This window comes from Schistocerca serialis, chromosome 8 (assembly GCF_023864345.2).
Source record: "Schistocerca serialis cubense isolate TAMUIC-IGC-003099 chromosome 8, iqSchSeri2.2, whole genome shotgun sequence".
NCBI lineage: Eukaryota > Metazoa > Arthropoda > Insecta > Orthoptera > Acrididae > Schistocerca > Schistocerca serialis.
Genome location: NC_064645.1, coordinates 231,453,840 through 231,469,587, shown reverse-complemented (window position 1 = coordinate 231,469,587; position 15,748 = coordinate 231,453,840).

Below are 15,748 nucleotides of genomic sequence, written 5' to 3'. Positions count from 1 at the left end.
GTGTCACTGGAGTTACTAGACTTATATTTAATCGAAGGGTTAGGTCACCGAAATAACACAGTGTCAAGAGGTGTGCAATAATTGCTGACCTTTGGTGATTCCAACTCAGAACGTAAGTACTCCGTTTCTCAACTACAGTTTCTTGTGTTCACACGTTTCCGTAGTATGTACTGCCAGACACAAAACTAATCTTGCCACTTAGATGTTACAAGAGACACAGTGTAATACAACATAGGTTTTAATACCTTCTCTTTTGTCATTGCACTGTTACGTAAAGTTTCTGCGTCTACGTTTTCCTGTATCGATTTTATTTCGACACATCATATCGGCGTGCTTAACAGTTGTCTCTAATATTAAATTTCTACTTCTAACAGTTCGTTCTTCGTCGTTTTTGTTGTATTCGTAGTAACCGCGAAAACAGAATGTTGAATGTGACAAATAAAACATTGTCGTTGGAGAAAAATGACTGTATATGTCGTAGAGAAGTAATGGTGTACAACGCATACAAATTTTTGGCTCAACTGTAACGTTCATTACATCGAAGCAGAACACAATTCACCATGAACAGTGAGATATACCCTCACTTCCCGAGACTCTGAGGACACATTTGGTGCCGGCCGGTGTGGCCGTGCGGTTAAAGGCGCTTCAGTCTGGAACCGCGTGACCGCTACGGTCGCAGGTTCGAATCCTCCCTCGGGCATGGATGTGTGTGATGTCCTTAGGTTAGTTAGGTTTAATTAGTTCTAAGTTCTAGGCGACTGATGACCTCAGAAGTTGAGTCACATAGTGCTCAGAGCCATTTGACACATTTGGCATTTAATCCATGATACGGACGTGAAGATTCTCCTCCCCTTGCCGGCCAAATAATGGCAGGGAAAATTCTCCACCATCAGCTTCGCAGCCGCTTACTTCACTGTCGAGCGCCACCGTCTAGGCGTGTGTTGCCAACCTCTTTTACTGAGGCAAATATCAAAGCAAAAACTATTTTTTTGAGTCATCAGTCTCGTTTGATGCGGACGACCACGAATGCTTCTCCTGTGCCAACCTTTTCATTTCAGAATACCAATTGAAACCTGGGTCCTCAATTACTTGCTGGATCTATTCCAGTCTCTGTCTTCCTCTAAGTTTTTGCCCTCCATAGCTCCTCTAGCAGTTGCAAGCTAATCCGTGATGCCTCAAAAGATGTCCTGTAATCCTCTCCCTACTTCTTGACGGTGTTTTCCATAGTTCTATCCTCGCCAATTCTGCTGAGAACCTAATTTCTTACCTTATTAGTCTACCTAATTTTCGACACTCTTCTGCATCACCACATCCTATAGGCCTCCATTCTCTTCTTTTCTGTTTTTCCCACGGTCCACGTCACACTACCAGACAATGCTGAACTCTAAACGTATATTCTCAGAAATTTCTTCCTGGAATTATTATCTGTGTTTGATACAAGCAGAATTTTTGGGCCATTTTACTAGTGATGGCTTGGTTCTCATGTCTCCCTTGTTCCGTTCGGCATGGGTTGTTTCACTGCCTAGATAGCAGAACTCATCACCTTCGGCAGCAGAGTTCGTTAACTTCGTATACTCCGTGATCCCTCATTCTGAAGTTCTCACATCTGCAATTTCTCATTACTTTCGTTTTTTTTTATTTTTTCTCCATCCACATCCTGTACTCATTAGACTACTCATTCCATTCAACACATTCAGTAACTCCTCGTCACTTTGACTGAAGATAGCTGTAAATCAGAGAATCTTATCATTGAGATCCTTTCACCCCGAATTTTAAATCCACTGTCGAACTTTTCTTTTATTTCCCACACTGCTTCCTCGATGTGCAAGATTGAACAGTAGGGGAGAAAGGCTACATACATGCCTCAAACCTCTTTTATTCAATTTGCGTTGCCAATAGAGCTGCAGTATCATCAGAATAGGGATATTAGTAGCTTAGCGACTTTGAAAGTGTTGGGGTCACCTGAGTAATAGATCAAGCAGGAACACCATAACCCTCCTAAAATGGCCGGAGTTGATTGTTGGCATTATGTTGGTGAAATGTAAACGCGAAAGAACGACCTCAGCTAAGGAGCAGGCAGACCTCATGCAGCGGCGGACATGGCCATTCTATCATTGTTGTTGGTTGTTGTATAACTTCGCATGAAATCAGCGGAATAGCACTCAAGTTCTGCATAGCCCTGCCCGCAGTATAGCCAGTGCAGTGACTGTAGGTAGGGAGTTAAAACGAATAGGGTAAGTGGCCCAGCAGCTCCTCACAAACCATGCAGTTCGGGTAGTCAGTCCTAAGCAACGCTTCAGGTGGTGTAAAGAGAGAAGCTACTTGACAGTGAAAGACTTTAAGAGTGATTTGTAGCAATGAATCAAGCTACACGCGTTGGTATTCTGATGGAGTCGTGCGTGTAGTATTATAGATAACTACCATTCAGCATAGACTGACATTCGCCCTGGGGTTGCCTACACGCAGTGCTAGCTTCAATGACGTCATCACTCTTACCATTGATGTCATGATCAGTATCAATGGGAAGACACGCCCTTCAATCTTGTTCTGCTCCTTATCTCCAACCAGTCATAAGACAGTATTAAAAAATTCAAGATGGCAGAAATAGTCCAATGGCCTTATTGGTAGAGAGAAGCTCCACATCCTACTCTTCTTTACCTCAAAGCAATCACATTGCAGTACTTTTTATCGCCACGAGTAATGGTGCAATCTTAAAAATACTAGGCGGAAATACACCGTTTGTGTGCTTTATACTTCACGTCCCTCCGTCTCCTGCTTCCAGCCAGTCAGAGTGTAGTATTAAAAATTAAACCAAATGTGTCGTAAAATATAATATAGCCCTCAGATTAAAGTCAAAGTTATTCATTATATCTGAGAGAAGTTTAGCTCTGGTGTAAAAAAAAAAAGTATCAAGTTGCATCGTTTGTGTACACATATTGTAAGATGGCAAGAACTATGCCCCTTACATGACCTCATTAAATATCACCTAACTCACGTCGAGCGAATAGTAGAGCTGAACAGAAATCACTGACAAGGCACAATGCATTTTGTAGAGGGTATAGTATGGACGTATTGGAACAATTAATGTTGGATGATGGTTTTAAAGTAATTCACACAACATGAAAAGTTTGTGGAAACACGTCGATTTACTGGAGGCTAGTTTATCCCAGGGGAGTATACAGACTGACTGTGGCCGGCCGGCGGGGGAGCAGCGAAGGGAAGCGACAATAGGCAGCTTAGGGCGGCTCAAGCTCTGAGAAAGCGGTAATGGGGCGCGGCCTCCAGCTGCCTTAAGATTAGTTACAGTGAGTCGGTGGTTGACCTCATGCTGGTGTACCAGGAAGCAGACAGAGAACTTGTACGCCTGTTGATAAATGTCTGTCGTCCCGTTTTCAGTGAAACATGCGAGAAAGCTGCACAAAGCTATGGTGGAGCGGTCAACAGAGGTTAAAATATGTGTGTTCATGACTATAGAAACTTCACGCTGAATTCACGGTCCGCTGAGCCTGAAGTAAATCAGGTGAAGAGTGACAGAATGAAATACTCCAGCCTCCGATGGGAACATAGGACCAAGGAATATGAAGTACTCTCCTGGGAGTCAGAATTCCGGAAAAATTGGTGTTTGTGCAGACACTAACCTTGATGGGTGGCCTGGGAGGAGCTAAATAGCAGAAGTTCAGAGGAAGGGAAATTTTGTGGGAATTTGTTCACTTCCCAGAGCAGGCATTGGTTGGCGCTGGGAAGCAACCCATAATTAACGCGACTTGCGCTGCATTTGGCGTAAGTGATTTTGTTGGAGGCGAAACCGAGGCGAAGAGCGGACTGTGAGAAGTCTCCGTAGAGATCTTCCATTCCCAGATTGCCTAGAGTGCGAACATGGCGTTCTTAGCATGTCTGAGAAAGAGTGAGCATCTCTGCAGTTTAGGACTTAGCAAATGCAATGATTGAGCTTGGAGATAGGAAGTTTTGGTTCAGCTATGAACTGAGCAAGATAGCTAGGAGTGAATAGACGAGTGCAGCCTTGCAGCACCACGAGGTCATCCGATGTCTGCACAACGACGACGCTGCGCCACGCTGTATTCGATGATATTGCCCCCTCTCCAGCCACTGATTAATTTGTTGGATCATGTCAGCAAAGTTTCCCCCAAGGTTTCAAGGGCCGTGTAGTGTAGAATTCTTCTCGTACTTCGCATTATGCCTGGGTCAGTCGATAGGAATTACTTTTGCGTTATCGCGCTTTACTCCACGCAAACGCAATTTATTACCACTGCCTGTTAGGCGAGTCATGTAATGTGATGATTGAAGGTCATGAGTTAAAAATAAATCTGTGCTAATCGACCACATCTGTTTTCAATCAAGTAGTGGAAATCCCAAGTCACTTTCTTAATTAATTTTATGTTCAACATTTGCATCTGGTGTTCAATAGCTGAATATAACATCAAAGTGCACCCTTTTTAATTAAAAGGGATCAATTCTGAATCAATTAATGTCAACACTGCCACCGCAGTTCAATCAGGAGTCACAGGGCCTTATTACTTTCTTTCCATTATCTGACATTGCGGCAGTTTTGCACTCTCTGTTGATCTGTTAGTCAATTACCTGGGGTGAACACACACCAAAACCAGATAAGTGACGGGTGGGGTGTTACAATATATACTTTTGATGTAAGAGATCAAAATGACTGATATGCCCTCACTACACAAAATGGAGCTCAGACGTTGCGCAGTATTCCAATTTCATTTTCTCCCCATCAGTCAAAGCTTTGTATTAAAATGGAAGGGCCGATTACAATGTACCGCCTTCCTTTCTGTGTGCTTAGAAATATCAGTACGATGGCAGTTATTTATCAAAAATGTGCCTCACATCCCTCTCTTTCATCTCCTCTGTCACAGCCTGGTATTACATTTGAGGGTGTCTCCATCTGCACTGTTCAAAAACTATCTGAAGTGCTTATAAGGAGAGTCAAAGCTTCTGAATTGCCTAAAATACTGAAGACGAGGAACTACGTTTTCCTGCTTCTGAAAAAAATCGTTTACGAACTGGATCACCTGTCACATTGGTAAATTTCATTCGAAGCTGAATATCATTCATCACGAAGTATAGTAGTGCGTATAAAACATACACCCTCATACTGCCTATAATGAAATAGGGAAAACGTTAAATAGGAAGTAAATGAATACATTTCACAGCACTATGTACAATGTAATGTAGAGTAACAGCTAGGAGACGAAAATTGATTGTATCATCACGAAAGTGCATCGTTTCATAAAGCAGCAGCTATTAGGCAATGGAATGTGAACGACAACACACCCAAAATGGACTGACGTGAGAGAGAGAGCCCGGAACTGAACCCAATGGAACACCTTTGTGGTGGTGAGAGACCATCGTCTTTTCTCCAGACATCACCTCCGCACTATATGCTTTCTGGTTGGCTAGTGCCCTCTATTTAGGACTGCCGCGCTCGCGACGGAGATGAGACTTGGTCGGGGCATGACGGAGACTCGGTTGGTGGCAGTGACTGAGGTAAGGCAGCGAACGGAGCATCGCGATTAGTCAGTCTGCGCTTGATGTACTGCGAGGACACACGATGTTGACATTCTGGCGCCTGGATCTGGCGGCGAGCGGAACTGAAGTGCGAAAGCAGTCACCGGTCAACGTAGACTCTGTTTACGACTCGTGTGTATCTCAAATCCTGAACAGAGCGCAACAGTTACTCTGGCGTGCGTGTTAACAGACAGCTCCTGGACTAACTTTAAATACTCTCGAGCTCAATTGACAACAACAGGCAGGAGGGCCTGCGCGCACCAATAACGGCTTCTGGAACACACTAACCCAGAATTAATACACAGTTCACTAAAATACTAAAACCAACAGCCAAGCACTGGGTAGCACCAAATGCAGGAAGAGATGTTAAATGTTATAGTGTGACAACCGCAGTTACTATTAAAGCAATAGTTCATTAAACAATCTCCAATTACCTGAAAATTCACTTGATAAATTTATAAACCACAACTAGTTCAAGTTGATAATGGCCAGGGAATCCGCACGCAACCTTAAACACCAAAGCACCGTTTGATCTCTCGAAATTGATACTATAATAGCTGCCAAGAAAAAGGAAGTTGGCAGTCCCAAATTAAATTAGCGGCTGAAGCTTTATACAGAGAATAAACTTTCATTCATAGAATTGACCAGTTAATATATTAGCAATAATAATGAAAAAGGAATCGCCTAATATCGGTGACACTTGTAATTCACGATAAATGCAAAGGAACCAGGGCACACAGCGGTTACATGGACTTGCAATACTAAGTACCCGGATCCACGTCCAAGTGTTTTAAGGAATGACTAGCGAAAATGGAACTGGCTACACGAAGCAGTGAAATCTAAAATTCCCAACACAAAATGGCTCACTATTTAACGTTAGTCCAGGAGCTCGCTGTTAGGGTGCGCACACCGCATGTTTATGTCTAATAGTAAGTGTCCAGAGAAATTTGATCAGACAGTCTGCCTTGCATTAAATGAGTGTAGTGGGAAGAGGAGTATTATTGATCAAGCTTTTAGTGAAATATATTCGTTAATTTTAGTGAGATGCTGACAAAGCATGAAGAATATTATGATAAATTACTTCTTAAGACAAATTCTATGAAATTTATATGTACATTCACGTATTAATCTCCGTGTGGATATCCCTAGCAACACCAACACGTTTTCCATAACGTGCATCACGAAAGGGAGGAGGGAGGGGGAGGGCTGTAAGCCCGACCTAAAAAAATTGAAAAAAGAAAAAAATCAGTAACTGTTGCTGATTTATATTAACAACATGCATTTTAAAAGCATACTGATTTGTAAGCAGAGTCTGTAACCTAAAATTATCCTTCAGCGCACTGTTAGCGATATCAGCGCACTTTCAATAACGTATGCTACTAATTGGGGGAGGGGGGCGAGGGAGATACTTTATGCCGTCCTCGCAAAAGTCGCCAAAGTGGCTTCAACAAAACGGATTTGCACCAGGTGGCCGGTCATCCCAACGGGAGGCGCTAGCCATAATCAAATTCGCACTTTATGTCCACCGCAAAACAGTTTTAAAAATGCAAAATTCGTTAAATGTTCTTAACATTTGCTGACAACATACTTTTTAAAAGGATATTGATAAGGAAGCTCCGAATCTCAAAATTTTGGATATGACAGTGTTTGGAGAAAGACGTATCTGCTACTAAGACATAAATCTTTTGGTTATGTTTAGTTGAAAAATTAAAAAGTTTGTAAAGTCAGACAGAAGAATTCATTAAATCTAATAAATGCTTTTAAAAATTTGAAATACAAAGTAAATGACTACCTTGCAATATTTTCAGAAGGTGGGCGTAGAGGAACTCCGCCACAATGAATTTGGTACTGCGAGGGTTAGACATTTCCAGTGATGTTGTTGGCATTCCTGCATTCATGTTTTCATCGCATGCTCTCTGAGTGCCACGTCTGTCTCTCAACACAAAGGGCCGCCGGTAGCCTGCGTGTTCTCCTATTAGGTGCAGCTGCCCCTTGTGCAGTATGTGCCCGACCGACAGCAGCACAGTACTGCCAAATGAGTTGCTGGGCAGGTAGGCGCTTTGCTGTAGGCAACAGCTCCCCAAGTTCCGCCTGGCACAGTCAAAGCAGCCTGCCACCAACAGGAACCTCCATTCCCTTTGCCCTGACGCAAAGTGGTCCTGCTGTTTGCAAATGGGACAATTCTGTGCGTTATGCAAGTAATATTGGTTCTCCCGCGTTAGTAATTTCCCAGAACAAATATTTTTTCAAAGAGTAGGGCGTAGTACATGGAAGTCTATTCTGCACAAGATGTATTTTAAACATACTGACACAGAAAATTGTTTTTAAAAATATTTTAAGTCATAATATGCGATATTTTGGCCATTTTAAATCTGACAATTTATTTATGGTAGTATGCACGTCATTACTAAGTATCTACATCTACGTCTTTATGACATAAGTGCCTGGCAGATGATGCATCAAACCTTTTCCACACTACTCGTATTTCCGCTCCACTCTCGAACTGTGCGTGGAAAGGACAAACACACAAATATTCCCGTTCGGGCTCTGATTTCTCGTATATTATTACAATGGTAAATTCTCGTGATGTACGTGTGCATCAGAAGAAATGCTTCCGCATTCAGTCGAGACTAAAATTTCGTAAACAGGTCCCGCTGCAACGAAAAAAGCTTTTATTTTCTTTTTGTTGACACCACATCTCACGTATCAAATCCGTGACAATCTCTGAACAAGAAAAGTGTGTACGATAACAGGCAACGTTTCCACCTGTTCTTCACCTAATGGAACATAATGACTATGTACAATAATGAGATTAAACCTGCTACCGAATTTCAATAGAATTTTTTTTTTTTGAAGTTCTTGATTGAATGTTCGGTATCTGTGTAGTGATTTAGGAATTCATTTCTCGAATTTTATCCCTATCATATTACAAAGTACACAATCCGGCAGCTTGCACTATTGGGCCGCATGTATTGTAATAGCTGATTCTAAAACCCTCGGCCACACAGAGAAGTATTCCGGACCAAGAATAGCTTCCAAGTTTGATTAGCACTGAAACTAGAACAAAGTTATGAAATGCAAAACAAATGTTTGAAGGTATATTCTAAGGCGAGTGTCTGCCACCCATAGGCAGTGGAATAATAGAATTTAAAAATGTTGGGGGAGGTAGGATATAACATTTTAGAATTACAACAGGAGAACTTTATACCATAGATTAAATTATGTGAATTTTTGTACGTATATTAATTGTTTTCCTTGTTAAACTAAAGTTAAATAGTAGCCCATTAGGCATATACAGCAAAGAATTAAGTTATGATTTTACGGCAAAGTCTCTACACGAGATGTATTTGGGAGAAAGCCAGCCCCCAGACATTTATTCAATATTATCTTGTAGAACATTTTAATAGCTAACCTCTTTGTTACTAAATTCGCTTTTGTGGTGTCTACCATGGGAGTTTGATGAGTACTTCTTTTTCTGTGCCACTTGCTTACACACATGATAAAAGGAGCCACTCTTGTTTCATTTCTCTTCATCTTCTAGTAGAAAGTTACAATTTCTTAAACATCGCAGACTGACGCACAGTAATCAAGATTCGGCCTGACATGTAGCTATCGCTTCTCAGGGTGAATAATGTGTTGTAATTCTTTCAATGAATCTCAGTCTGGCAGCTGTTTTTACTGAATCTAGTCTTTTACTTTGCGTCGCTCCCAGCTCCTACCGTTGGATATTTTATGATTATAAATACTTGTAGTCGAACTATAGTCGACTTTCTCATTACCCGTGGGTAATTGGTTGCACTAGTTTATCTTGAAGGTAAGATTCTACTCCCAACTTCAAGAGGTCAGTTAAACGTAATCTGTTGAGTTACAATTTTCTGTTATTGCCGCTTTCCTTTATACTTCAGGATTATCTGCGATCAGCCTCGCGAACATTTCGACGCTTTCCGCTATGCCATTTATGTAAGTTTCGATCAACAACGCCCCTAACAAATTCTCATCCGTAACATGAAACGTGACATTAATATTCGAAAATTCCTCTCTGTTATTGACTACGATTTGAGAATGTGCTAGGCTGCCCTGGATCCAATGCCAAAACTCATTCCTTGTCCTGTAATCTCCACAGTCACAGGTTATACATATAATAAACCGGCTATGCCGTCTTTTGCGACTATGTTGACATGCATGATTATTGTTCTCAAAATCCAACTTGAACATACAGAGCTAAATTCCTTATCCCAAACAGAGAGTGTGAAACGTGCCGAAACATTCTGCAAGTGGTTACCATCAGAAATTTCAACCAGTGTCTATGTTCATCTCTCAGACGATCCTCCATATAAACAGAAATTACCAGCTTCTAGAGTCCAACGATAAAGTACTGACGGGGAGTAATTAACATACAATCTTAGATATCAGGGCTCTTGGAATTTAAACTTCTGTCAGAAAATAGTTTCAGTTCTACGCTCTCTTTTCTGAATCCACCCGTTCGATAGCGATATGATAATTTACATGTCGAGACATATCACGATTTCAAGATGGCAACCGCCTACAGAAAATTCGTTATTATTTTCAATGTCTTTGAACACTTGTCTCAATGGTCATCTTCATATAGCTTTTCTTTGTCAGAAAGGCTTAGGTTATTAACATGGAAAGCATCAGTTTGCCTCTGTATGGATATCGTAACACGAGTATCGGCGACTGCTGTCACTTCCCATACCCCACTTCACTGCTCGGAACGTACATGCCTGGTACTGTGTGGATAATATGTAAGCTTTTTAGAGCTGCACTTAGTGATCTAAAACGTTTTACTACCTTTCTTAATATTCCCTTTATTATTCCGACAGTTTGGTGTTATTACAGCTTTATCGTCACTAATTCCTCCTCCGCTCTAACTGCATTCTTAAGTTTGGCTGTGTTAGTTACAAGTAGATTTAAGAGATGGCACGCATTACTCGTTTCTCTCGGTGCTAAAAGCAGATTTCAGGAAAGATATCCTGTCTAACCTAAGTCGAATCCGGGGCCACGATTTAATGATCTATCTTTATCAGCACGAAATAATTATGTAACAACGATATGCACTACGTTTCCTCAGAAACGTTCTGCTGCAACAGCTCCTGAGATGTATGGCCTACAACTTTTTCCAATTACTGTTCTGGAACCACTTTTGACTCTTAGCCGCCGGCCTGTGTGACCGTGCTGTTCTGGGCGCTTCAGTCTGGAACCGCGTGACCGCTACGGTCGCAGGTTCGAATCTTGCCTCGGACGTGGATGTGTGTGATGTCCTTAGGTTAGTTAGGTTTAATTAGTTCTAAGTTCTAGGCGACTGATGACCTCAGAAGTTCAGTCGCATAGTGCTCAGAGCCATTTGACTCTTAGCGTCAGCCACTTTATTTACCATTACGAACCTGTAATAACTAGACATTATCGAGTTTTATTCCATAATAAAAACCCTACCACCATTTGTGTGTAGCCTATTATTATTGTAATCCATTTGAATTTGTTCCTGCTCACTTGTAGCTACAGCCAACTTTATGTTATTAGTACTACATGGAAATCACTGTCTCCGATCCAAGGAATAAAAACGCAATAGATTCTCAGTAAGGTGCTGCTGACAGTGGACCATGACTCCTTCACGAGGGCAGCACTAACTGTCTTCAGAAATGATGTTACCACTAACAAGAAATTAAATGTAGTGTGAGAACAAAAAGGTACACGTCATCGATTTCGACATCAACTGCGATTAGTTCCCCGTAGTAGGCCTCGAAGGACTTTCTCGGATTGTAAGCACATCGAGTGGTGATTGACCTTAGTCGTGGCGCCATTCAGTAAGTTGACTGTTCCGTCTGGCGCCACTGGCTCAGGTGTAGTATCTACTATCCCTCTTGCGGACCCATTGACAATATCTATGAGGAAGAGTTGGTATCTGTTGGTTGTGTCCTTAGAAGGTCTTTGCTTGCGGGTGTATATATACCGGTTAGCTGGCCCGAGAGAGAGTTACGAAGTTTGGGGATTGGCAGCAGCGTCGCAACAAGACGTGGGCACGATGTCGGAGCGGCCGAAGCCACGAGCTGCACAAGGAGGGCCTGCGCAGAGCGAAGATACCGGAGTAACTCACCGGGGTCAGCGTCGACTACAAGCAGCAGGCCGAGATCCAGTCGGCTGGTTGGCAACATTCGTGTCGGACGACCGCTCGTGGTCTGGCTGCCCTCTTCTACCTGGCTATCATTGGCACCGTTCAGTAACCGCTGCGACGCACCGTGGATCCATGGAACTGCTTGCTGATAACGGGGAGTAACATTCTGTAATTCTTGTGGTGATTTGTGTTATTGTCTACCTGCCCTTCTTATTATTTTCCTGCCGGCCGCTGTGACCGAGCAGTTGTAGGCACTTCATACCGGAACCACGCTGCTGCTACCGACGCAGGTTCGAATCCTGCCTCGCGCATGGATGTGTGTGATGTCCTTAGGTTAGTTAGGTTTGAGGAGTTGTAAGTCTAGGGGTCTGATGACCTCAGATGTTAAGTCCCACAGTGCTTCGAGCCATTCGAAACATTTTTTTTTTATTATTCTATGTTTTGTACCCGACCTCTGAGTCTTACGCGGTCGGCTCTTTGGTCGTAAATATCGGGAGTAGTATTGTATTAAGAAACTAGTTGTTTAAAAATTTGTCCCTCTACTATATTGCCTATCCTTTCTGGTTTATACCTGATCATTAATGTTCTAATGAATCAGCTCCTGGTCGTAAACACAGCAGGAACAACTATCTTAACGCACAGGTTGCCGTTAAACGAAAACAGGAGTCTCATGGTTAAATTTAGATATTACCGGTTCAATTCTTCGATTATAATTGCATTAGTTATAATCTGAACAACCTGTTGTACTACACTGTGCGCTGGACCGGGACATTTGTGGCGTATTTGTAGCTGGACCTTTTCGTTCCGCCGAGTGTGTTCTCTTGTAATAAGTATTAACAAGTAATGTTATAAGACGTTCCTTCAGAGCGTTCTTGATAACTGACAATCAGTTTAACTCTGAAAATATTAACAGCCAACTGTCGTCAGCGCTTTATAAGATTGTCGAAACGACGGGTTGGGATCCAGTCGCACCTTGGTTGCCGACTGAAATTAAGAGTTTGGTTGCTTTGAAGTAAGCATTATCAGTGTCATATTGTTTCCTAATCTGTTTAACCTTTAAGCACAGGTGCCCATCTTAACCTAGAATCTCTCGACATAGAGCTTTCAAATTAAAAGTTACGTCATCTGTTTTGAGTAATTGAATCAGTCTTGTCATTAATGGTGCTTATATAGTTTCCATGTGTTGCAGAAGGGCATTTAATAAGGCAGATTGTTTCCAGTGCGGTAGTAGACACCGCTGTTCCACTCGATATCTGGCGGACTGCAGGTCCGGCCGTCCTGTAATTATTGTTATATTGTTTGCTGTTGTGATTTCTCTTGCAAAGTTTATTTTGTAAAAAACGTTACGGTTATATATTGTTAAATAAACAGGTTGCGTGAAAAGGAAGTTATATATGTGGGGTCTGCCTTACACGTATTCCCTAATTTCATTGAGTACCACGTCTCAGACTTCCCAGCTATTTTCATGATTTACCTCTCAAAAAACAGAAGTTACTAATGACCAAAATGTCAACAGATTGTGCTTGTCCGTGTGTGAGTGAAAATAGCGCCCTGACACAAAAGACGAAGCACGCCGTGCTGACTCAAATGTGCAGTCAACAATGAGCGGTATCTCGTACTGGACAGTAAGACGTAAGGAGGCGGCTGCCTGGGCGGTACTCTGTGTTCACCTTGTTCCGAAAGTTGGATACCATTGACCTATGGATGAAGGTGAAACCGGCCAGGATATACGTACTGTAAGGTGCAGAGGCAGCACAGGTGCCACAATCTCCGTTACAGGTGCACCAACATCGATAGTGAAGTCTGCCGATCTCCGGCAATGTACATTCTTTTCTTTCTTCTGGACGTCACTCATTTCCACATACATCCCCTACTACACAGAATCATGTAACAACACCAGAATAACCACTAAGCCAAGAAATCGGAGACAAAATGGAATCTATAAAGCGAAACATCGAACTACACATCAGATGAATTTCCAATTGCGAATAAGGACTAACGCCAGCTGCAGAATGGAATAACAATGCAAATTCGTGCCGGACCGGCACTCAAACCCGCAATCCCGCAGATCGAGTGCGGTCGCCTTACCTTTTGGCTATCCGTGCACGACTCAAGGCCAGACTACTTGCGCTGTGGCTAGCTTACTCATTTACACAGACTGCGAAAGTGGTTGACACCGAAATCACCACGTTGTAATCCGCTTTCGTTACAAATGTTTGTTTCGGTCCTTAACAAATCAGTGTACACCCTTAAGACGGTGACACCTTGGGAGCTAGTTGCCTGCTCTGATCTCAGAGACGTTGAGACAGATGACTTCGAGTTTTCGTCCCCTGTCCCAAATCATTCAACCAGCCAGGGACGTTCCACGAATTGGTCACCCACGATCAGGCCACTGTAAAACTTTAATAACCTACGTCTGGTCCAGTCTGGACTTAACTGACATACTGAATCCCGGTATAAGGTCTCCTGACCTCAAAGTCACGTGACGACACGAAATACTCGATTCTCCCTCTTTAATGTTGCAGTTGTCTCAGTTTCGTTAGCTAATCCTATTATTTGGACTCTTTAGTATCCAACTGTGTATCTGTTGTTGACAATCTTTTGACTGTACTCCGTCTCTAAGAGGGAATAATTTGTTGAAACTTCCTGGTGGATTAAATCTTAGCTTGGTTGGGACCCGAACTCAGCACCTTTGCCTATCTCCGGTATGTGCTCTACAGACTCACCAAGCCAAGCACAACAGACGGCTCGTCCTCACTGATTTACTTCCACCACTAACTCATTATCATCAAAAATTCACATGATTCCTCTCGTAACCTTGGTGGGCTAGCACTACTGAAAGACAGGATAATAAGGACACATGTCTTAGCAGCAACCTGGGGTTTCTTTTCAGTATACAATTTTACTCGTCAGCGGAATGCTGGCTGCCGCGAAACTGTAACACTTAATAGGAAAATGATGCAGGTTCGGGACAAGGTCCAGCACACAGTTTTAACCTTCCAGCAACCTTCAAATCAGAGTATAATCCGCTGTAGGATTAATGTTTTTTTTTCCCAGAAACACTTCCCCAAGTTGTAGCTAAGTCGCATCCGTGCAATATCCTTCCTTCCAGTAGTTCCAGACCCGCAAGGTTGCGGGAGATATTGTGTGAAGTTTAGAAGGTAAGGAAAGAGGTACTGGCGGTAGAAAGCCTCTGAGGGTGGTTCGTCAGTCGTGCTTGAATAACTCATTGGGTGGAGCACATATCCCCGAAATGCATATGTCCCAGGTTCGAGCGCGACTCAGTATATATTTCTATGTATGAGAAAGTTGCTGTAGAGTGAAAATTTGTACTGGAAGTGGAACGTTGGTTTCGCCGGCTTTGCGGGTGAACAGTAATTAATGAGCTACAATCTCAAAATGAACAACGATTAGACGGGATATGTTCGAGGTAAGAAAGTTTCTCAAAAGCGATCCATAATGTTGCATGACCAACATTAATCAGGAATATGTCGGTATGTGCGCTCGGTGGCTTTCAGTGTGTATGGAAAAATCACATGCAGAATGTACAGACAGCTTTAATATGAAAATGTCTCTTCTGTATTTCAGTTTTGTTTGGTGAAGATTGACGTTGTAGAGCTTAACCTCACTAAACTAAGCCTAAGTCGTAGGCATATATGCACACTTTTATGTAGGCTGTGTCTCGTTTCTTCTGCAAGACAACACATACACTATTTCACATACTACGGCTACTGCTCCTCAGTCTGCCTATGATGGAAGCCACTATTACGATTTGTTTCGGAAAAATTAATGAACGAAAAAATGTAAATCTTTTTGCACATTACTTACTTTATGATTTTTTATGGAAATTCAGTCATCATTAAGTCCCCCATTAAAGCCGTTAAAACTGTTCTGTCAAAAATGAGGTGCGTCTTTAACAGAAGTCCTGCTGTCAGTAAATCTTACCTGAAATAGTAACTAAAAATTCTTACTCTATAGGATACAGTACATTTAAAGCCAATGGTACGAATGGTGGGCACTAAATTTTTATTTTTATTAAGTCATTACTTATTGCAAAATACCTGCCCAAAACAC